This window comes from Hippocampus guttulatus, chromosome 2, assembly GCF_054856545.1.
Source record: "Hippocampus guttulatus isolate MCC_2025c chromosome 2, RoL_Hgut_1.0, whole genome shotgun sequence".
NCBI lineage: Eukaryota > Metazoa > Chordata > Actinopteri > Syngnathiformes > Syngnathidae > Hippocampus > Hippocampus guttulatus.
Window position 1 is genome coordinate 4625555 of NC_141262.1, and position 25682 is coordinate 4651236.

Consider the following 25682-nt stretch of genomic DNA (forward strand, 5'->3'; position numbering starts at 1 on the left):
GTCGGGGCTTGTTGATCATAGCCTGATTGATGAACAGGTGGGTGCCGGCGGTGCGGGCATTTCCTTGTCCAATGATTCACATCACCACAAATGAAACAGCCAGCTTGGCTCCCGTGACTTCCTCGTCCACGCCCACCTTCCCGTCTCGGACCTCCCCCCAGCCATGCGTCTCGGCCCTGCCTTGTGGGCAAGTCGTAATGTTGAGGTGGGGCTTGCAGCTGCGGTGGGGGTGTGATCAGCCGTGGTGGAGCCTGTTGAGAGACACTGATTGACATTTGATTAGATCTCCCAAGTTTCTCCTTTTTGCATGCATTACTGGTGGCTCTCTTAGCCTCTTCTACTCGTGGGTTCAAAGAGTTGTTCTGTAGCTTGGATGTTTTCTCAGTCTCTTCCTCGGCTCTCATTCGAGATTGCTGCACATAATATAGGAAATGAGTTTGCCAGTTCACGTCATCTGAAGTGGGGAGAGTGGGAGAGTTAGTCATCATTTTCTGCACATCAGACGGACAACCCCCCAGCGCTGCTTGCCTGAACAAAGCTTGATTCAATGGATGACTATTGGGGTCCTTCCTAGTTGCAGTCACCCAAGCATCTATACAATTAACCAAATAAGTCATTGGGTGTACCTCAGATAACAATTCAAACGCCAATTGTTGTAGAGGACCCAATGTTGTCGGATAAAGGGAACTCAGCGCGTCTGATTTTCTATTATTCAACCTAGTCAATTTGCAAGAGGCTATTCCCTCTAAAAGGTCCATAATCTCTTTGGGTAAATACTTACTCTTAAGCCAGTCTATTGCCCCTAACTGTATGTCATAGTCAATTTTAGGCAAATCCAGCAACATTTGCCTCGTCAATTCAGTCTCCTTAGTTATAAAAGTGGTTGCATCCCAAACATCCATGCTCTCATTATCCTGTTTAATTTGCATACATTTTTCTACTTTTACCAATTGTTTATGAACCACCCTGGGCAGATCAGGGGGAAGCTTGGCACACAATGGATTCGGGTGGGGGCCAGTAAAATGGCTAGTATGTGTTATCCCCCTTTCCTCGCCTATGTTCAAATGGCCACTTGGCGCTTGTAGTGGGGTCATAAATTTAGCGCTCCTCACCCCATGCGGTGGAGGAGGCATCATCGCTGCCTTGTTTATCATAACTTTGTCGGAGTTACTTTGTTTGTTCATTTTTTTCTTTTTCCGATGTCGAAGGCAGTGGTCAAACCGCCCATGAAATGCAATATATATAAAAACCTCTACTTGTCAACTTGACCCTCTCTTTTCCCCTCACATATCAACCACATCACTCGTTCTGCATATTATCGTCTTAGAAACATCCACCGGCTCCGCTCTTCTCTCACTCCTCACATTCAAAGCCATCCATAACCTAGCCCCTCCATACCTATCTGACCTCATCCACATTCCTACACGTGTCCGCTCTTTTCGTTCCTACTCCTCTCTCCTTCTCTCTGTCCCCCCTGCTCGCCTCGTCACCATGGGAAACAGAGCCTTCAGTCGATCTGCTCCCCAGCTCTGGAACACACTCCCCGCTGACCTTCGTAATACAGACTCATTAACACATTTCAAATCCAGCCTCAAAACACATCTGTTTGGACAAGCCTATTCACTCGGACCATAAAGCCATTATTCTTTTTGTTGTTGTATTTTTCCTTATTTTATTTGATGTTGTTTTTAACATTGTATTCGTGATTTTAACTGCTTGTTGTAAGGTGTCCTTGAGTTCCTCGAAAGGCGCCCACAAATAAAATGTATTATTATTATTATAGCTCGAATTGAATTTCACTTAGCTTTTTCTTTTTATATTTCAAACTATTGTCTTATTCTTACAATTTATTCTTAAAACCTTGTTTTCTCGCTTTACTTACCCCTCTGCGCAGTGCATTCGCCCTTTTCTCTCTCTGCGCAATGCCTTCCTTTCTTTCCTACTTACCACCAGACGGTATTTCAACCGTTTTCTTGCCTTCAGGCCTTCCGTCCATCTTACAGTTCACCATGTTTTTATCATACTCACCGTCCAATATACTCCCTTATGGACCGTGTGACGTCTCCAATTGTAACAATGGAGCTGTCCCTAACTTGCCCTAAATATACAGCTGTTTACCTAGACCCCGATCTCCAGTCGTCAGTCCTATACTTTAACAGCATCCAGAATAATAAAAATTACCTGGACCTGCCTCAGCAATTAACCACTAATTTTTTAATTGCCTATTGACTCAGTATGGTCTTTGCTCGTCAGCTACTAGCCAAACCTACGTCTCAACGGTTCTACCTAATTTAAACCGCCTACTTGGTGACTCAATAACTGTACCAATTCAGTTATCTACTACTCAGTGGCAAATTTTGGATGGTATATTGTTTTGAATATACCTCACACCAACTCTTTAATTCCTTTTTCCGTACAGTACTTCCTTTTTCCATAGTCATATAAATCCCTTAAAACTCATTATCAATTTGTTATTTGCCACCTACAAGATCCAATCACTATACTTGGTTCAACACATTCAGGTTCAGAGCAGTTTGATTTGATCGGTCCTTATTGGACATAAGCCGAATCTTGACACTTTGCCCGTAATAACAGGAACAGGTGTGTCTTACCTGGTTATAGTGGAGCGCTCCTTGGTTACTGCCTGAGTCTGAAGGTCCTGAAACCGGTGTCTGTCTTTTTCCAGAGAGATCCTGTTCGTGACGCCATTTGTTGAGGAATGTGAGCTGTCAATTTGCTCTTGGTCCTCCTTGGACACAGGTTCTTTCATCTCTCAATCATGTGGAAGAAGACCCAACACCACGTTGTCTTTTCTTCAGTTTATCACAACGCAACACGAATCGATTCGGGCTCCTGTGAGTCTCAGATTTCATCAGGAAGCGTCAAAGAAACACATACATGAGATTATATAGAGACAATATGATCATGAGAGGCGGGGAGGTACGCCTCTCATGCAAATCCCCGAAACAAAGAAAGTAACATGTCATCTGACCCGGTGTGGCTGGAAGAAGTTGGGAGCGGTGAGGTGAGACCAGACCACCACTACCCACCATTTGGTGTGATGGCGGGAACACAGATACTTGAGATAACAGTTCCTCTTTTGATGTTAAACATGTCCTGTGGAGGGGGGCCCTAAAGTGGTGGGGTTCGAGGGCACTAAAGGTGATTGTAAAAACAGTGAGCAGGAAATACCTTCAACAGCATTCTACATTGTTTCTCTCAAGTGTCTGAACAAACACAACTAACAGAGAGGAATAACACCATAACCATTAAACCTAACTACGTAAAAAGTAGAGACAAAGAAGGTCAAGCAAAGTTCGATCTTGATATGATGACAAAGTATAGACCACTGCTGCTGGTCACAGATCTTGAGATTAGGGTTCCTCTTTGAGGGCACTTGACAGCCTTCAGGGACTTGTACGAGTTGGTGGAGGCAGGAAAACCCTCGGGGGGCTGTTAATTAACCAAGTGAAAATAGGACCTAAACTTCACACTACATTCTCTGTTTTAAGTACTTCAGCAGATGTTCAGGAGAGAGACTAGTGTCAATAGTTCTCATAGCAAGATGAAATTCCTCAACAATGTTCTACTACTACTTCTAGCGGAATAATTCCTTAACAGTTATCTATTAATGTGGCCGTGTCAACTGTTATTCTGCTAGGTTTCAGGATTACTGGGAAAAAGCTGTTGCTGTACATAGTATTTATGAAGTCGGTTGTTTTTTTGTGTCCATTTGGGTTTAATAAGTCAATGTTAAAGTCACCACATATTCGTGTTTTCTTATCGTTGTTGTAACTGAGCATATCTGTTAGTTTTTTATTGAATGTGTCAATACATGATCCTGGTGTCCTATAGATGCAACTTATGATGATATTTGATGCCTTTTTATTATGTATTTCAATGGTTAGACATCCCATTAGGTTTTCTATTGTGTTTGTCAATCTCTCGATTTTACTGCATATAAGTGCTTTGTCTACTTGCTGATATATATAGCGCTTTCACAACAGCGGCAGCTGTAACAAAGCGCTTAACAAAACAGTTAACATAAAGTAAAATAATAAAGACAATACATAACATAAAACACGGACAGTCGTGCAGTCATCCTCAACTTCAGCAGCCATCCATCCAGCCGCACCAACGCCGACTGTCCAACAGCGCCGACATCTCCACTGAACAAAACGGGGTTGTGAAAAACGCTGCCCATTACAGGCGCAAAAAACACAAGCACCACAGGTCTGTCCAGCACCGACAGTCAATGGCGCCGACATACAGGTATTATTAATTTTAAAAATGTCAGTCTTTTGTTTTGTTTTCATTCTCCTCATTGTTTTCTGCTCCAGTGTTCCCGGCCGGGTCGAACAACAGAGGAATTCAGTCAAATTTGGAGATACTCTTCTCCTCCAGCATTTTTGTGTTTTTCTATGAACTCGGAGATATCTGACCGACACCTTTATTAGGCATTGAAAAATATATGTGCGAGCTTTGCACACCATTATCTTTAAGCATAATTGGAACGTACGTCTCAGTCCAGTGACAGCGGTGAAACACACTCAAACGAAGTGAATATATATATCTACATATCTATATAGATATATAGATACTGTATATAAAAAAAGAAAAATCCTCATCTCACCCCTCGGGTGGTGTCCGTCCCTCATTCAGCTCGGGTCCTCTACCAGAGGCCAGGAAGCTTGAGGGTTCTGCGCAGTATCCTTGCTGCGCTTTTCTGGACTGAGATGTCCGATGTTGTTATCTGTTGCAACCACTCATCGAGTTTGGGGGTCACTGCCCCGAGTGCTCCGACCACCACAGGCACGACTGTCACCTTTACCTTACAGGCTCTCTCCAGCTCCTCTCTGAGCCCTTGGTATTTATCGAGTTTCTCGTGTTCCTTCTTTCTGATGTTTCCATCACTTGGGACCGCTACATCCACGACAACGGCTTTCCTTTGCCCTTTATCTATGATCACGAGATCTGGTTGGTTCGCCATTACCATCTTGTCAGTCTGGATCTGGAAGTCCCACAGGATCTTCGCTCTGTCATTCTCCACCACCTTCGGAGGTGTTTCCCATTTTGACCTTGGGGTTTCCAGTCCATACTCCGCACAGATGTTTCGGTAGACTATGCCAGCCACCTGGTTATGGCGTTCCATGTAGGCTTTCCCTGCCAGTATCTTACACCCTGCAGTTACAGTATGTGTTGGATCGTCTCAGGTGCCTCTTTGCACAACCTACACCTTGGGTCTTGTCTGGTGTGGTATATCTGGGCCTCAATGGCTCTGGTGCTCAGGGCCTGCTCCTGAGCAGCCAGGATGAGTGCCTCTGTGCTGTCCTTCAGGCCAGCCCTCTCTAGCCACTGATAGAACTTCTTGAGATCAGCCACTTCAGTTATGGTCCGGTGGTACATCCCGTGTAGGGGCTTGTCCTCCCATGATGGTCCCTCTTCCAGCGCCTCATCCGCTGTTCCCCATTGTCTGAGACATTCTCTGAGTACGTCATCCGTTGAAGCCTTCTCCTTGATGTATTCATGGAGTTTGGATGTTTCATCCTGGGCAGTGGCTCTTACACTCACTTGTCCCCGGCCTCCTTCCTTTCGGCTTGCATACAGTCTCAGGGTGCTGGATTTGGGATGGAACCCTCCATGCATGGTTAGGAGTTTTCGGGTCTTAACGTCCGTGGACTGAATATATAGATATATATTGATATACATGTATATGTATATACTGTATATATATAAAAAGTGGGATTTTTCTGCTAAAAATATATATTATTTAGCTGCAACTTCAAATACATTGCATTTTCTTTTGTACAAGTTACTTTTGCACTAAATTTACTTCCATACTTAATTGAACGGTGTACATTGAAACTGTAAGATTTATTTTGTGAATGCAAACACTTTGTTTTTCTTCTTTCTACCCACAATCTTGCTGCTGTAGACTGTAAATTTCCCCAGTGTGGGACAAATAAAAGATACCTTATCTTATCTTCCAGCCAAAATAATTGTTTTTATAGATGATTATGAAAGGCATATTCATAACCTGCCCAGAAACAGTTGGACGTAAGTTGCTGCAAACTGTTTGCCAACATGCACGTGACAATCAAAATGACAGTCAGGAAAATGAAAAGCAAAACGCAGACAAGAAGGGGAACATTTATAATGGACGTCTTACGTGAATGGGAGGAATTGTAGTTTTTGTGGAGGGAATTGGAGAATATCTTTTTGCTGTGCCATCGCATTTCAAACCACAAAAACTCTACCGTTGTTTCTTTTTGCTTCACTCTAATATTGACAAGTATGGCAGCAAACCTCACAAGCACATCGACAATATATTGAAATAACACAAGAGTCACTGTTTTGTTTTGTTTTTTTGCCACCAAATGACATCAGTGGAGCTCATACATCTGCCAATCATGTTCTTCTTTCCCTCTTATTTATAGTGACATTCATCGACAGAATTATTATGCATTCTGCATTTACTTTAAGTGTGTTGTGAATGAGCAAAAATAATTGAATTGAATGTGATTTTAAAATGTAATATTATAGGATTTAAAATGCCTTCGCATCATCATCATTATAATGTATAAATACTTATGAACATACTGGTGAAGCGTGGCCAAACTTTGGATCACCTTACCTTTGTTTTTCCTCAACACTTATAATCAAAGCATGGCTCTGTGGCAGCGGACACAGGAGTGGCTTTGAGTGACCACTATAGACATTAAATCAAATGTAAAAAATTATGACAAAAACACTGTTGAGCATCTCCCCAAGTTACTATTCAGATATTATAAAATGTGTTTGGAATCCAGTTATCCAGCCATCCATTTCTACTGTTGACTATGGCTGAAATTAAAACTTGACTTAAAATATCTGAGAAAGACATTACCGGTACTTCATGCTGGAATAATGTAGAAAGAAGTGTGTCCACTCGAACACAGGCAGATGAACATAGTTCCCATTTCACAGTTTTAGTTTTTATGTACTATATGTGAAATCTCTACATAAGATTTATGTAAACTGCATGTTTAAAAGTTTCAGGTGTGCTTGTGTTGTTCTAGTCGTAATAGATTACACAGATTTTATTCTACCCAGGGTGAAACAGACCAGAAGCTATTGGAGCTTCAGTGCATTCCAAATCATCTTTTATTACTTAGGACATAGCAGTGCATTTGTTTCCAGCCCTTGGCCCACAATTGTCTTTTATTGAACAGGTAGCTTTAAAAAGATTTTTTCTCAATGGCAGCTTCATAGAGTCATTTGCCGACACTTAAGCCAATAAACAATGAAGTCGCTTTTTTTTTAAAACCACTACTGTACTGTATGTGTAGAAGGACAACTGTTGGAAAATAGTAAATAGTACAACACCCTTTGTCATCGTTGAAATGTCAGGAAGGATTGGCATATTTCAAATGCGGCAGGCACTGAAATACAGTATGCTGGGATAAAGATGTCAAGGGGCCAGTCACGCTTCTGCAGATGTGCGGTTTGTTGACTTGACACAGGAGAGGATCCACAGAAATGACACAGGACCAGAGGAGGTTCACATAGAGTTTGACATTTCGATGGCCTCTGCCAAGGGTCCAACTCCATCACACCAGATGGCTGGTGGATAAGATCCCTTTTCAGAAACAAAACCAGAATCAGAATGATCTTGAGTTTGAGCCACTCTCGTATGACAGCAGTAAGCATCTAAGGACAAAAAGAACATTTAGGATGGACCATAATGTATGTATGAAACCAAGAGATGAATGATCCATCCATACATCCATCTATTTTCTGATCCACCTTATCCTCACAAGTGTCGCGGGGCATGCTGGTATCTATCCCAGCCGTCTTCGGGCAGTAGGCGGGGGACACCCTGAACCAGTTGCCAGCCAATCGCAGGCCACGCAGACAAACAACCATTTGCACTCACACTCACACCTAGGGACAATTTTGAGTGTTCAATCAGCCTACCATGCCTGTTTTGGGAATGTGAGAGAAAACCGAAGTACCCTAAGAAAACCCAGGCGGGCACGAGGAGAACATGCAAACTCCACACAGGAAGGCCAGAGCTGGAATCAAACCTACCTCTGCACTGTGAGGTCGACACGCTAACCCAGGGGCAGCCATTACGTCGATCGCGGACTGGTCCCAAGTCAATTGCGAGGGGTGTAGAGGAGGAAAAAAAACAAACAGCCATTTGTGTGTTTTTGTGCATGTTACTAATATATTTTTTGTGTTAATGTACACTGCACCCTAATCATCCTATCAGTCTCATTTTCACAAAAAGTATTTAAAAAATGAAATAAAATAAAGCAGGTAAATCATTAACCTACGGTGGCGAGTGATTACGTCACTGGAAGTCGTTAGCGCTCAGCAGTCTGCAATTGCAGCTTATGATCAGAGATGTTGCGCATCTTTTATCGTTATCATTATTCTCATTCAGAGTTTGTTTCGCATACAATTCACCGAGGGCACGGGCAAAGAATAGGAATCTAGAGGCCTGAGGGAAGCACTTTAAAACGGTACACGTGAGCTAGGATAGTTAACAGGCTGCAAAAGTGTGTCGCATGCCTCCGTGTCAGGCTGTTGCTCATCATGGCGTGCGTGTGTATGTGTGTGCACATGCGCAGTAACGGGTCGATCGCGGGAGGTTGGTTGATCGAAAAGTCGATCTTTGGTCCAAAAAGTTTGGGCACGCCTGCGCTAACCAGAGATGAATAAGAAAGGTAAAATGCTCTCAATGAATGTTATGGCCCACGATATTTGGTGCCTGTTAATTCAGTTCTTTTTGTGTGTGTGTGTGTGTGTGTGTGTTATGGGTTCATCTTTGTGTGCGGAAGCTCTCCCTCCGCTCCTCCCTGATTGATGGCCCTCATCCCTGACCCAACCAACCAATCGGTGTAGGGGAGAGTAGTCTGATGGGCAATTGATTTCAGGGAGTTCCACCACATCCAGTCATTCACCACTGTCAGGTCCATCAATTTGACATTCAGACATAAAACAAAAGGAGGAGACAGGAGACTCAATTCTGGTACCAGGGGGGAACGAGGAGAAGCGTTGGTTTCAGTTCTCTGCACGTCACCCAAAGATCTCCCCACTCGCCCTCTCATTTATTGGGAATCTAATAGATGGCTGTGTCCAACCTAAAGGGTGAGGTCTGTTGAAGACACACTGAGCTTGTTTGACTATGTGTGTGTATGTGAGTGAAAATTACGTACATGTGTGCAATCATTACAAAAACACCAAGTTGCAGCTGGTGTTGACAGTTCCGTCCAAGTCCGACCTTGCCCTTGTTTTGTCTTAATACTTATCTCTTTCCAACCACTTTCTCGGAAAGGTCGTTGCGTCCCTCAACTGCCACCCAGTGCTCTAAGCATTCGTATATTATAAATGTGATCATATCTTCATTAAAAGCATTATATTTCTATTCAAAGCATAAGCGTTCTTCATTGCAAGGATAATCAATTTATCATTAACAATATGCAAATGTATGATAACTAAAAACAATCAACCTAACAACCACCACTATTCAAAAAGGTTCCGGTGGCTTGCAGAGGTGAGCTGGCTGTGTTGCATGTGTTGTCTTGTGTGTGTCAGTCAGTCCCGATACCTCCTCTGTGTTTTGTACCGCTGTCTTTTGTTTTTAGTGCATCAAGTTAGTTCTTCGCCAGGGCCATCATCCATTTTTTCACTTCATTCATGTGTTGCGCAAAGTCAAGTACAACTTTATTGTCAAATGAAATTTCTTCCCTCTCAAGACAACATAAAACAAGAGGGAGTCTATCTTGGGTGTTATTCCATTTTCGTGGTAGAGTGTCATGTGTCCCAGTCAAATTATGCCGTGTATGTGTGTGTTTAGAAAGCCACCACTTTTTACTTACTACCCGCCTCAATTCCTACACCTATGTTTGACCCTTCCTCTGTTGCCATCATGTGGAAGGGTCATCACATCATGACAGAAAGTCATGAGTATGTACTTGTACTATGACTCCAAATGAACTCGGCTTCCTGAGGAGGTACTGCCTCGGATGGCACTTCCGAATGAACTCCTCAGTGTTGGAGGAAAACCTCAGGAGGCCATCAAATTTCGTGCCCAAATATCTGTACTCCTCCACCGCCTCCACAGGCTCACCCCGTATAGTGGTAGTGTCTGTTGCTGCCCATTGTTTCTGCTTGTTGGAAAATGTAACAGTCATCTCTGGTTCATGTCAAGAAGCACCCTCACACCAGGTGATGGAATCTTGCAGAACAGAGCTGTGGTGTAGATTAGGGCCAGAGAGCAGAGCTGATTCGTCAGAGATGAAGCACCTTAGTTTTGCATCATTGTCCCTTTTGAATCTCAAAGAATGAGTTGAGGTCATTGAGAAGCAATGCTCTGCTGCAGCCATGAAAGTGAATCTGTTTGCAACTGGAAGTTGTGTTATTCAGGCCGCAGCTGGAAGAGCAGAGGTTCCTCTGGGTAAAGGAGACTTCCATTTGTTCATCCACTTCTTCTCCGCATCGAGAGGAGCCAGATGAGGTGGCTTGGGCATCTGATAGGATGCCTCCTGGACGCCTCCCTGGCAGGAGGCCCCGGGGATGACCCAGGACATGCTGGAGAAGCTATGTCGCTAGTTGGGCGAGGGGGTGCCTGGCAAAGGGGTTTTGGAATTTGTGTCTTAGTAATCGTGTTGTTTTGTTCCTAGTTATCCTGTATTGTTTTTATCTTGTGCCAAAATGTCTGTGGTCAAATTGTCTCGGGATGAGTTGCTGCTTTATCATGTCATCCACTAAGATATTAGTGGTTGAGGGCGGACAGGTACCAAGTTTATAAATTGAAATCACCCACTTACTGCAAGCGGACTAAATTTGTTCTCTCACTTATTAAAGCTGCAAACCAAAACTCATTTACTTAATAAGGACATTAACACGCTTAAGAGAGAAGGATTTTCCAGGGTACTTCATCCCACATTTAATGTTAAATGCTCTGGGACAGCCATTTCGATTCATAGGGATGTGCAGTTTGGACAGACAAACACAATTCCAGATAATACCGATAATTTTATAATTGTCCAAGGACTAGTTCGACAGCTGAGATAGGCCCAAACACGCCCACAATCGTTGTGAGGTTAAGCATCGTGGATAATGGATGGATGGTATGTGTGTAGTACGAGGGGATGGAATCAGTTTGGGCTAAAATGGAAGGCTGTTCTGCTCATCCGGTGTTGTTGGGGAGGCAGTAGGGCTGATTCGTTTAAGAGGGTTAACTGTAAACCAGTTGGTGTGCCGGTCAGAGCACAGGTATGAAGAGACAGGATTCGAGGGTGCGTTTCAGTATCCTTTACTGGAGATGTTGCAGCGGATACAAGGAAATACAAACGATAGAGGGTGATGTTGGTTGAGATGATTGTGAGGGATGATGAGGAGGGCTGAGGAGGGATAAGTCTACAAATATGAGAAATTGGAATTAACTTCAACTTCAATGTGACAACATTCAGAATATTCCTGGATGCAACCAAGGAATCACATAACACTGGCAGGGTAATGGCACCATCTAGGTGCCACACAAATTAACTACACTTGTGTTTCGTCATTTGTGAACCGACACACATATGCGAACAAATTACACCCGGCCGTCGTCAGGACGGGAAGGAGCTACGGTCGTCGCACCATTAACGCACAGTAACATAAAATTACAAACAATGGCTCGATATTCTCAGTTTAATCACCGCGAACCGCGGTGGCCCGATGCTAGCGGGCCAATGTGCCGAAGTGGCTCGCGAACACGAGCCGCAACTGGCTAAATAGGACAAGCACACCTCGTTGTACTTACGTTTTTGTCATGAACTCAGGTCTTAAGGAGTCACCAATTAGGTAAGGGTTACAAAGGAGTTTAGAGGATACAAGGCTGAAATCACACTGAACTAATAATATTGAGCATGACGCAAACCCGGAAACTGGCAAGGTGCTGTAATCACGAGATACTGTACCTGAATGCGTGAACGTCTCGCGGCGACTGAATTAAGGAGCGGGCTGAGCCTTTGCTACAGGTGTCTTTACCTTCTTTAGTGTGTTTACCACTGCCGCTCAGTAAGCAGCGCATCACAAACAAACCTGCTGTGAGGAGTTCATTATGGATATGGTCTCAATTTAGACTCAAACAGGCTCTACTCTCTCTCCCGATCATGGCCAATGTACTCTTTCCACCCTCACTTATGGATCCGGCCTTCCAGTCATGGTATAGAAATGGTCTGAGACGGCGCGAATGATCTTTTTAAAGAGGGAACGTTACTCTCGTTTGAGCAGCTTGTCAGTGATTATAAAATTCCGCGCTAACATTTATTTAGATATTGGCAGGTGTGAAGAGATTTTGGTCTCTTTATAATCACACTGGCTAAAACCCGGTGGGACGAAAAAAGACTCCGTGAACGAGACTACTATTGTAGCAGAAAAATATACTGTATGTATTTTTACAGAAAAAGAAAACAAAAGAAGAGAAACATACAGATTAATGGAGAGCGTGTCTGTCTGACCTCAAGCGTCGTGTCGTCTCTACTAACTAATACAGCGTGATTGGTTGAAGCCAAAAGACGCGCGCGCGCGCGCGCACACATGTTCGCGCTGACGCACGCACAGCAGAGAGCGGCGGACTATCGACTGCTGAGTCGCGCTTCGCTCGAGTGGCGTCGCTACAGGTGCGTGCATTGCTGCAGAAGCATTTTCCTTCTTTTTCTATCACGGCCGCTGAATGACTTGATGGATGTGGTAAGATGAAGATTCGGGTCAACATGAGTCGATTGATTGTACTTTGTGGGAGACGATCCAAAGGACCTCGTCTCCGAGACTTGACAATATGAAGGCAGCCTGGGAGGAGGAAATGGGATTTGATGTCTTAGATGACTTTTGACATACAGCTATAAGAAGGATACATACAAGTTTGATCTCTATCAGACATGGTCTGCTACAGTTCGGAATGCTCCACAGACTCAATCTGTCTCAAAGTAAACTTGCCAAAATGTATCCAAAGGTTGACCCGGCCTGCTACCGATGCGGTCAAGCTCCAGCTACACTATACCGTATGTTTTGGAAATGCCCAAAGTGGATACGATTTTGGTCCTTGATTTTATTACATTACATTTTTATATTTCTGTGACAGAGATATGTTTTATACCTGAAATTGTAATGTGAGATGAGGTGAGGTAGCGATTTCTGGTGTCAGATGTCATTGCATTTTCAACTTTTTGACTAATTTTGTGTAACTGGAAATCTGCTAAGCCTCGTGCACACAAACGCTGGGTGGGGTATGGAATGGCCCATTTAAGACTTGAAAAGTTGAACTACTCAATCAGGAGATCGAATCAAAGGTCTCATATGGACTAGCAATCATTTCTGAGTGACTTTGATTCAGAGGTTCTTTTTAGAGACATTGGAGCGGCTGTTTGTTTGACCCACTCTCCGTGAAGTGTTGGAATTTTGCTTTAATTTTGATCATTTTGTCTTTGATGTGATAATTGTTAGTTTATTAGATGTAGTAATTGTATTGTTGTTACAGTTGTCAGTTATTTTTGTTTTTGGTGTTGTTTTCAACTTGTCTTGGCTGCTTGGAGCCTTGTTAATTCTTGCGTTAATACTATAAAAAGCCAAACATTGACAAACAACACTCTCTGAGGTTGATTATTTGATACTTTTCTTTCCTGTTCTTTGGACAACTGGTAGATACGCTGGAGTCCAACAAGTGTTGGCGCATCAGTCTTGGATATCATCAACAGCAGCCTCTCTTCTGGTGTAGTTCCCCAACAGTTTAAACATGCTGTGGTCCAACCCTTGATCAAGAAAGCTGGCCTTGATCCAGATGTGCTGTCAAGTTTCAGGCCCATTTCCAAGCTGCCTTTCATTTCCAAAATTCTGGAAAAAGTCGTGCACATGCAGTTGAAAATTTTCTTGGATGAACATAACATCTTGGAGGTCTTCCAGTCAGGTTTCAAGACGATGCATAGCACGGAGTCAGCCCTGTTACGCGTTTCTAATGACATCCTCCTGGCAAATGACTCTGGAGACCACGTGTGTCTAGTTTTATTGGACTTAACTGCAGCATTTGATACAGTGGATCACAGTATTCTGCTGTCTCGTTTGCAGCACTTGGTGGGCATTGGCGGCAGTGCTCTTGAGTGGTTTAGGTCCTATTTAGCTGACAGAACCTTCTGTGTCAGCCTTGGCTGCTCTGAGTCACGCACTGCTCCCCTGTCATGTGGTGTTCCACAGGGCTCAATTCTGGGGCCTCTGCTGTTCTCGCTGTATCTGCTCCCATTGGGTTCCATCTTAAGGAAACATGGTATTCATCTTAAGGAAACATGGCACACTCTGTAGGTCGGTGCCTCTATGTAGAAATGAAGTGGGTTGAACTATCGTCAGACGAACCCAGAGCTGCGAGGACAACAGAGCGATATGAATCTTTCAGTGTGGTACAGCGAAGTAGTGACCCAGAATGTTGCCTTCCAATGGTAGAACAATCAATGTGATGCTTATATTCATGAAGTTCAAGTGTTGCTCTGCTGAAGTCGCCTTGGATGATGAGGGGGTGAAACTGGGTTCCTTTGTTCATTCACTTGGTCGACCAGTGTTTGTCGCGAAACGTTCACGTTATCTTGTGGTTGGATGTGAACTCGGGAAAGCAGAAATGAGGAAAACTCGAGGGGTGAATCGAATGACTTACCGTTCATAGCGACTCCACATCCGGGCTGGTATTGTTTGTTGAGCTCCGTGACATCGATCCTTACACCATTTTTGTTGATGTTGATTCGTATTCCGCCAACAGCTCCATGACACATGGTGAACTTGGAAGCCGGGCAAATTTACACTGATCCAAGTTTCTGAAAAGCAGAGAGCAGCAGAACATTCAAAAACCTTTTGAGGAGGAGAAGCTCCTTTTGTTAGGCAGGGAGCATAGGTTTACAAGATGAATCGATGGGAGTGGAGTTCAAAATCCTCACTGTTGTTGTTGTTGTTAAATTCGGCTTCTTTCATCCTCTCCTTTCTCAAGAGCACTTTGAAACAGCAATTCATGCCTTCGTCACATCCCAGCTGGATTACTGTAATATACTTTCATTTGGAGTCCGCCAATCCTCCATTAAGCGTCTCCAGTTGGTCCAGAATGCTGCTGCTTGCCTCTTGACTGCCACTCATAAGAGGGAGCAAATAAGTCCTCCTCTGGCATCCCTTCACTGACTCCCTATACATTTTAGAGTTCTATTTTAGATCCTATTATTTGTTTTCAAATATGTAAATGCCCTCGCCCCACCTTACATCTCAGGGGGGATCGAGCCTTTTCGGTCGCTGGTCCCTCCCTTTGGAGTGAGCTCCCACTGAATGAAGCTAGCCCCGTCGCTGCCCATCTTTAAAACTTGTCTTAAAACTCATTTTTACTCTTTGGTGTTTGACTCAATACACAAGACTTGATTTTTAGTTTTACTCTTGTTGTGCTTTCTACTGTCTTAGATATTAATTTATTGTTTTATACTGTATGTTGTTGTATGAATTCTTTTTACTCCATGTTCAGCACTTCGTATACAGCGGCGGTTGTTTTAAAGTGCTCTATAAATACAGCTGAGTTGAGTTGTTGAAGCTCCACCTTCAACATTGCCTCCATGCGCCATAAAGAGCTGTCACTCCTCCGGCTAGTATCGCTGAAAAGCTTTGTGGATTTGTTGAAGTTGTTGAAAAAAAATCTAGAGTCGACTCCCTGATGCTTGGCACGTTTTCTCTCATCTAAGTAGCATAGTGTCCCCTTAGATCAGGGGTGCCAAAGTCAAATGGACGAAGGGCCAGATAAAAAATGTTGCTGCAAGCCGAGGGCCGGACTGATCGAATGTTCATTGAAAATTTGAAAAATGACCACATATAGTTTATTGAACCAAAGTTAATTGACTGAAAACCTAACAAATACATTCCAATATGATCAGATAAATAAAGCAACATTTTTTTATGGCTCTGTCAGTAAACTTTCATTTTCAACAGGCACAAAAAACAAATTTCCTTTGTATAAAAATACCCATAACAATGAATGAAAGAAGCCGGTATTATTCAAGGCACCATCAATAGCCCATATTTTCTCTTTGAGCAAAACTAGGCGAAATTTACTCGATAAAATATTTTTAAAACATAATTGGATTTAAATACAACAAAGTGCAAAAATGTATTAACCCAAAACAACACTTCAAGGAGAAGTAACATACAGTGAAAGCCAATATTATACTTTAATTTTGAAACTTGAAGTGAGTAAAAACTCACAGTCACACCCACTTGCACAGTAATATTCACTTCTTTGAGGCTGAGGCTGATACTCGGTGGTGTCTTATCTTTTCTACAAGTTCATCAATATTTGGGGTCAGGCTCTGAGCTGAGCAAATCCTCAAAATTGAGTGAAGGTGTTCAGCAGTAAGTCGACTTCGGTGTCATGTTTTGTTCAGCTTCATCAAAGAAAGTAGTTGTTCACACAGGTATGTGCTGCCAAACTTTCGACAACGTTTGATCAGCCTGGATGCGCAGCTTGGGCCACTGTGTCGGGGAGGAAACGGGCAAACTGCGCAGCACCCACTGCCGTATCTTTTTCATGCATAGGATGCCATAAACTCCCGTTACGCTGAGGCTGGAGTCCACTCCGCGGACGAAAATTGACAACTGGGCAACGTCAGAAAGTTCAGCGTTCTCATCCACAGCCAAGGAATATGCGATGACATCTTTTAAGTTTTTCACAAGCTGCTCTTTTAGATAAATGGACAACTGCTCTCTCTACTCACTCTGCAATTGCGTTTCTGCTCATGCTCACGTTTAAAAAGAGTTGCTTTTTTTCGGGGCAAACTGCGTCACAAACTTTAAGTACAGTAAATATTCCCATCCCCGGAATTCTACGGAAAGGAATATCCTTCACGCGGAATAAAAACCTATGCATTAACATTTTGACTACGATATTACATGTTACCGGAAGTTGCGTAAGCGGAAATTCCACTACCCGTAACCCGGATGGAGGTGTAATGCCGCGGGAGCTTGAATATACGCAACGCCCACCCGATGCGACGGAAAAGACAACGCTGAAACAAGTTTTCACTTCGCGTTTTTCGATCATCAGATTCTAAACGACGACGTGCAAGTGAGCTTTTATTGCCGTGCGTTTTACTGTAATTGTGAATGATTTTAACTTTATTCACTTACGTCCTGTAGAACGCGGCGCTAGCTTAAAAGCAGCACCCACTCGACACGAACGAAGAAACGTGTTCGCTTCGCCATTTTCATTCATCAGATTCGAAACGAAGACGTGTAAGCGACTTTTTATTGGCGTGCGTTTTACTGTAATTGCGAAAGATTTTAACTTTATTCACTTACGTCGTGTAGATCATCGCATCGAAACGTAGAAGAACTGTAACAACTGGAGCGGAGCGAGTGAAATGCATCCGTTTGAGCGAGGCTGGACACAAAGTTAAAAAGCATCCAGCAGACACTTGGAGTCGGAAAGACGCAAATCTACGAAACCTTAAACAACAAGGCATCGATTCAACTCCTGATGACAAGCCACCATCCAGCAAGGAAGCAATGCAAATGGCAACAAAAATCCTTCAGTATGCACAAGAATTACCAGACATCGGTGATCAACGGGACAGTTACTTGCAACTAGCAAGAAAACTGGATGACACGCAGGCAAACATTGTCATAAACCAAAGAATGCATCCAACAAAACAATTCAAAATAGACACATTTTTTCCCAAGACAGAAAAAAAACAAACATTAAAATACTGTACACATTGTACTGTTGTGATTTTTTTTTTTGGATACACCTGTATTGCAGTTTTTGTTATATAAACAGTTTTTTTTTTGTATTTTATTGATTGTGTTGTTACACGTGCATTTTGTCAACATACTTGCAGGTTCATAAAGGACATGTACCATGCTCATTTCCCAAATGAGGAATTTCTGTTATCAGGACAAATTGGACAGCGCAAACACGAGTCCGTACTAGAGAATATTTACTGTATACAGTTTTTCATGAAATCCCCCTCCCCCCTCCATTCCATATTCTTGTTTTTGTTCGCGTGTTTCGTTTCATGATGTCGTCTCAGATTACTCTTTCAATACCGCCACACTTTTTCCGCACAGAAGACACACAGGTTTTCCAGCTACGTGCATGAACATGTACTCCGACTCCCACCTTGTTTGAAACCCCCGGTTCTCAGTGTCCACCTTACGTTTTGCCATTTTTGATGGGTATCTGCAAGCTAACGTCACTGCTATGCTAACGACTGCTGCACTAATATTGAAATGAAGTAGTATGGTAAAAGATCTGCGGGCTCCCGGCTTGCTGCGGTCCGCGGGACGGTTCTAATGATAAATCAATATCATCCCAGGGGCCACTGAAAACATTCTCACGGGCCACATCCGGCCCGCGGGCCGGCACTTGCCTTAGATCAATGAAAATGACAAAAACGAAGGCAATACACTACTGGAGAGCACATAACCAAGGTGACTATCTTGGTATTTTTAACACAGCACACAAATCAGTCTGTGTTTATTGGGAGGGGGGGGGGGGGGGCGACCATTCTCACTTCCATTGTGTCTGCTTTGAGAATGAACTGCTGCATAAATGTAAAGGGGGTGAGGGACAATTGTCTCAAGATGTAACAGAAATCTGCCTGATATTGCCAACTGAAAATGTAAATGATTGCAGCCTTAGTATCAGATGATAAGAAGTTAACTGGCTCTTTGGTTCTTTTGGTTGAATTTGCCCTTTAGTTTGCTCCTAAGATCTAAATTTGGCTTGATACAAATTACCAGGGGAGTTAAATGGGCAAAAGTAGCAGACATGTATTTTTAATGTATTTGTTCTCGGCAATGCCTTGAACACATCTTTACTCAGTTAGTAAATAGCCCCGCTGTGTAATGCTTGCTCAAATGATAAAAGTATACAGTAGAGGATTAATTGTAATGGAAATAAGATGAGTCAAACCATCAGCATGCCAAAATTATTAACCTTAAAGGCAATGTTTTTAGTAATATTTTAACATCGCTGTTGGACAAGTGTAAATGTGAACCAATTACTGCTAACAATATCTGCTACGCGTGCAGGCAGGGAATTGGCCTCACATATATGCAGCTCAATTTGTAGTATAATTGAGTCTTCTCATATATATATATATATATATATATATATATATATATTAATGTGTTGTTGTAAACAGCTCTCAGCAATGAATGTCATTCGCATAAAGATCACCAACTTTGCAAAATGCGCATGTAAAATAGGTACCATGCTGAAAGTCTTCTTTTGTCACGCTAAAGTTTGTGCCACTCTGGAGGAATTATTTTTCCTGGACATTTTGCTCGAATTTCCAAACTGTGAGACCTTTGGCGCTTTGGACTTTGGAGGCACTACTGTGGGCAATAAAAAAATGGAAAGATGCAAAACATCATAAAGCCAATTGCTTTCACTTTTACTCCTGTCTGTCCTCTTGGTTATTTGGCCTTTATCCAGCGCATATGTGCCATAATGCGGCTGTCCAAACCAACGACAGCAAAACGCTGATTCTGTCCCAAGGGCAAATTAATGATCTCAGTGGGCACAAATGGGCCCATAATTTATGTGCCCGTTCACTAAGGGTAAGTAGAATCGGAGCAGTCACAAGAAAATTGAGGCTTTGCTTTTTCCGAGACATTGGCTTGATCTAATTTAGGCACTGCTACTTGCTGGACCAGAACCAATCAGATGCATTGCTTTGCAACACGTTCACACCCTCTCTTTTGTTCGCCCTGGATCCTGCTCTGCGTTCACTTCCTCTGCCCTTTTCACAGCAATTCAAAATCAAAGACCATAAGGCTGACTACACCCATCAGATGCTTTTAATGCTGCCTTGGTGACTGCTGGAGAAAAGTGCATGGCTGTCTGAGAGGGATGAGCTGTGACAGCACAAGGTTGCACAATTTGATCTGTGAATTAGGGGCGTGAGCATTCTACAAAATTAAACAGCTCACTTTCAAACAGGCTGTCAGCCACTGTTAGCATGATCGTACTCCTAACACGCTCAAGCACATGCACGCACACACACACATGTACGACTGTATACACGTACACACGCTTAGGGCTGTCTGATGTGATAGAAACTCATTCCGCTCAAAAATTAATCAGCAGCTCAAGATTAACCTTTAATAGAGAGATTTGAGGGACAGTGGGGAGACATAAAAGCGGACATGACTTAAACAAATACCAAGTACAGCATGTGTACACTTTTGAGAGTTAAGTCAACCGTGGTCTGACGTACGCAATTGACATTTACAGAGCGCAAACTCATACATGAATGAGCCACCTTAGACACCACAGGCACACTGTGAAGAAAAATCATGCAACGATGCCAATTATACTGTTGACTGACATTGTGAGAGAAGTATAGAGGGTGTTTTCATGACCAACACTGCGGTTCTAGTGTACAAGGTTGTTTTTAGTTATATGAATGAAGTACAATTGATGTTAATTTAGAGGTGGCGCGGTGGTCGACTGGTTAGCACAGGGGTGCCCAAACTTTTTGGACCGAAGATCGGAACACAAGTGGTTGGTTTTTTTTTGTCCTCTACACCCCTTGCGATCGACTTGGGACCAGTCGATCGCGATCGACTGGTCGATCGCGATCGACGTAATGAGCACCCCTGGGTTAGCACGGCCGCCTCACAGTGCAGAGGTGCAAGGTTTCTGGCTCTGGCCTTCCTGTGTGGAGTTTGCATGCTCTCCCCGGGCCTGCGTGGGTTTCCCCGGGTACTCCGGTTTCCTCCCACATTCCAAAAACAAGCATGGGAGGTTAATGAAATACTCTAAATTGTCCCTCGGTGTGATTGGTTTTCGTCTGTGTGTGCCCTGTGATTGATTGGCTGGCAACCAGTTCAGGATGTCACAGGCTCCAGCACGCTCGCGACCCTCATGAGGTTAAGCGGATTAGAAAATGGATGGATGGATGGATGGTTAAATTTGAAAATTGGTGCAAAATTTCAGGAGCACTTCTCTGCTCTTGTTACTGTTGTGGAAAAGATAATTCCCACAACAGGCATTTTGACAACTGTCAGGATTAATACAGTAGCATTTTGATTATTATAACATATGACATATGTTGCTTTGAATTGTTGCACCGATATGTTTGACTTATTAGGCCGGGTTTAGACTGCATGTCCAAGTGCTCATTTAAAGCCTCAGCTGATTTATGTCCGATTTATGACCGTCTCTTTATCTATACATTTCATGTGACACAAATCCATTATGGCTGTTGTTACATACACGGAACACACTAAACACTAGGCATGGACAGTACCTATAATATGACAATAGGGCACTGTATATAATATGCCGATAATCCACACTGTAAATAATAGAGTCTTCAAATAGTACAAATCATAATCCTTACATACCGTTTCATTGGCCTGGACTTACCCATTTGGTTTACATGAAGGTAATTTACTTGACTCTCTGAAATTATGATAATCCATCCAATTACCTAATTATTTGATGGAATAATCAATAGGAAAATCTATTTTTTTTAAAAGAGTCGATAGTCCATCCATCCATTTTCTCGACCGCTTATTCTCTCAAAGGGCATAGGCATCCTGGAGTTGGTTATAGTTTCCAGAGCCAAACTGTATGATTGGTGAGTAGTAGTTCGAGCAGTCCTGTAGAAAGCATCTTTATATTGGAGAAGGTGATCCTTGTAGGCTTTGGAGTGAACTGCACAATCTATTTTTCTAAAGCAAAAGTCTTTTCGGAGTCAGAAATCATGAGGTGAACTGTTGGAGGACAGTAAACACGGCGGCAACTCGGTTTGCCGGTGCCAGGGGATTTGAAATGAAACAGGCGGGATGGAGATCGGGCTGATTTAAGTTCTGTCAGAGAGGCACATCAATGGCGCCACATCAGCCCTCAGTGCATGGTTTGCAGAAATAAGAATAGACCATTGCTGTGCTTAAATTAAGTGGACTGAAGTCCAGTGGTTCCGGAAAATCCACTTTGTAGTCCCGCATGACTTCTTAGAAAAGGCCATTTTAAGTGTCGAGGTAACAGGTGTTGGATCAAGACAGTTTAATTTGGTCGTCAAAGTTGAGAGATGGCTCTCTGCCAGGGAGGAAATGCGCTTGTGTTTTGTTGATGAGAATGCAGCAGGATAGCAGTGGCGTTACCTGTTTGGTCATAAACAAACTTGTGACAGGAACCTCTGTGGCTGAATGTTGGCGGGAGCGGCAGTCCTTGAGTGAAGGAATACTGGGCTGGATTTAAAATCTAATTTGAGTACCAGTGAAAGTATTTCAGCGCCATGCCAGCTGAAGGACATGCCACAATTGAAAAGATGCTACAATTTCTATTTCAATTTCATACATTGGATTACCTTAATATACCCTGTCAATAGTAATAAAGTCATTTTGCTGACTGTTCTTCAATAATTTCGCACTATTTATGTGAGAATATATTCATGTGAGATATGTCGAGCACCTATGATTGTTTGTTTTTTTTCACATCTAAAGTGTTTGCTCTCAGAGTTTGCTCAAGAAATTCCCATCACAGCTCCACTACTTGCTCTTTTGTCATACTTTAAAATAATTTGTTTATTTATTTTCCAAATGGCTCTCCGCCACAGAGTGCAAGTGTTAACCACGGTAACAGTCAAATTCTGACTTTTTGTGACATTTGTGTTGGGAGAATTTTTTTTTTTTTTAAACGACAGATGGTCCTTTTCTTATGTAAAACAATGCTGATAAATGTCTTTATTTGCATATATTAGTATAGTGAAGTCACAGGACTGCTCACTCTACTAATCGTATAAGCATGATGAGTCTGAAACAAGCTATGCAAATTACCTGTGGAACACCACAAACTTGATTGGATGGTAGGTGAGGCAAAAAAAAGTTTATAACTATTGCCGTATTTTCCGCACTGTGAAAACCATGAATAAAGTCTGCGTTTAAAAAAATAATAAAACCACAACCACAGCTCTCATTTTTTCAACAAACTCAGGTGTCTTTGTCCGTCTCCTTCCCTTCTTTTTTTCCGGTCAACTCGAGAGGCGTTCATGACCGCCTCCGAAAAACCCCATTGGTATTTCCTTCATCGTAGCTCCAAGAGTACAATCAGATAAGATAAAATAAGAAAACCTTTAATAGTCTCACAATGGAGAAAGTCCCACTTCACAGCAGCAAAGTTATGAGAGGAAGAAGTAGAAGAACAAAATAAATAGGAGCTGCTGGAAAGGCAGCCACCCTGGTGGCGCCATCTTGAAGTCAAAATAACACAAGATGTCAGTCGTAGTTATTTATTCTTTTGTTGTGTATTCACAAATGATGCAATTACAATATAAATTCTGTAGGGGGGGCAATAGAATTTATTTTGTTCTATCCTCGCTTGCTTTTCAGTTCTGATGTATTATTTTCAATTTTTGTAGGTTCATTGAAGTAATCGTTAGTTTACGTTTTTCGGTGGCGGTCTTGAACGCCTCTCGAGGCAAACGGAAGAAAGCACGGAGATAGACAAAGACGTACCTGTATTTGTTGAGACTGTTTTAAAAAATTAACACCACACTTCTCCTTTTTTCGGAGCTGAAACACATACTTATTTAATAAAGCAGCGACACAGTTCACTGAACCAACAGCAAATTTTAACATTGGAAGCATGGCTCCAGTAAGGAGCCATCTTGGAGTCGATGTATTACCGTAATGACCATACAAAAGACGGACCGGATTTTAAGGCGCTCGGTGAGCTTTTAAGAAAATGGAAGACTTTTTGGTGCACCCAATCGTGCGGAAAGTACGGTACTAAAAATTTTCAACCAACTACTTACACTCGTGCTACGTTAGCTGTTGTTGTTTGCAGTCTGAGTTGTGGTGAGATCTTATGTCCGGGGTAGGCAATCCTTTTGAAACTCAGAGTTACTTCTTGGCGACTGATTAGCGTGAAGGACTACCAGTTTCAAACACACCTCTGAAGTAACATCTTTTGTCAAATTAACTTTAATCATACACTAGTGATCAGTATTGATATGAAGACATTGAGCACCATTGGGAGACGGATAAATATTCAATATGCAACACTTTGTGTGAATAAATCTTTGCCACTGTTTACATTTTCAGATGATCGCTCTAACAACAGGTAGTCCTAGAAAATTATGATGTCCATACACAGGCGACCTATTTCTAAAACAGGACCACGGGTGACTCATGGTCCTCAGGGACTTCCTGCTGCCCGCAGGCACCACGTTGGTGACCGCTGTCTTCGGTGTCTATTGTCTGTTCACTTTGGGATATGTGGGGAATGTGTCCTGAAATTTGCGTTGGCTGTCGTACGTGTTCACACTTCACAGGATGCTTCCTGTTGGACTAGCAATTTGCGGGCATCTTTTTATACACTATCTAGGGCGAGTAGGTACGTGGCATCAAAGAAAAGAGATGCAGATAAAGTTTAGATCTGCCCTCTGTCGGACATTACCGTGCTATGTGATCATTAAAGTTGTTTGACTTGAGAAACGGTATTTTTAAATAAATTCCTTTTCCAATGTGTCTCCATTAAAAGTCTTTTATTTATTTATTTTTTTCCATTGAAAGTCATTTACTACCGGTCAACGCGAGTCCGAGTGCGGGCCTACGGCAACGAATCAGAAACCTTCGAGGTGCGGTCGGGCGTCCGACAAGGCTGCGTGATCTCACCAACCTTGTTCAACGATGCCATCGATCACATTCTCAACACTGCTCTCTATGGCTTTGAGGGTCGGCCGAGATGTCGCAGTGTCGGACCTGGCGTACGCAGATGATATCGCTCTACTTGGAAACACGTTCGAGGAAGTTGAAAACGCGCTGATGAAAATCCATCGAATGGCCCTGACCGTTGGAATGCGCATCAATGCCTCTAAGACCAAGATCATGTCCTCCCTCACCAACCCAGCTGACCAACGGTCGCTGTCACTGGAGGGCGTGACCCTGGAAAACGTCGATTCCTTCACGTATCTCGGCTGCTCTGTGGTTCCGTCGGGGCAAGGAAAAGCAGAAGTCGTTCATCGCATCGGGACCGCCAGATCCGCCTTCATGCGCCTACAACGCCATCTGTGGGGTCGGCGCGAGATCTTGGCAGTGACAGAGAGGCGTGTCTACCAGGCGATCATCCTGCTTTATGGCTGTGAGACCTGGCCTATGAGAGTGGCTGACCAGCGCAAGCTAGAAGTCTTCGATAACGATTGCCGCCGCCGTATTCTCCGCCGCCGCCGAATTCTCCGCCGCCGCCGATCGGACCGGGTCCCCACTGCTGACCTTCATCGCTGCCTGCACCTTCGTCCCTTACCAGCGTTTCTCCTGCAACGCCGACTCCGTTCGGGCATGCGGCGCGCCACCAGGAGGGCGAGTTGATCAGCGATGTTCTCCTTCCTGCTCCTTTGCCAGCCTGGCGCAAGCGGCGTGGTGGACAAGTCAAGACCTGGGCCACCACGATGAAAGAAGACCTCGCGTACCTTTCCGGCACCCAGGTGGTGGGTCTGAGACGGTGGAACCAGGACTGGCTGAAGCTGTCGGTTGACCTGGCACAGGATCGCCGCGCTTGGGCCGCCATGATCAGGGATGTCGTGCGCGCCAAGGAAGAAGCCCGTTCAAGCCGCCCAGGGTGAAGGCCGTTGCAAAAAATAAAAATAAAAATTTAAAGTCATTTGGCGTGAATACACGTGGGA

At 43.3% G+C, this 25682-nt stretch overlaps 1 long non-coding RNA gene across 1 annotated transcript; it reads right to left on the reverse strand.

Annotated features, from left to right (window-relative positions):
- Positions 1–14702: 14702 nt before the first annotated feature.
- On the reverse strand, positions 14703–25682 carry LOC147208262 (uncharacterized). Its single transcript, XR_015103858.1, has 3 exons — positions 25470–25682; positions 25304–25402; positions 14703–14834 (listed from the first exon to the last, which is right to left on the reverse strand). It is a non-coding gene; the product is annotated as an uncharacterized LOC147208262 (long non-coding RNA).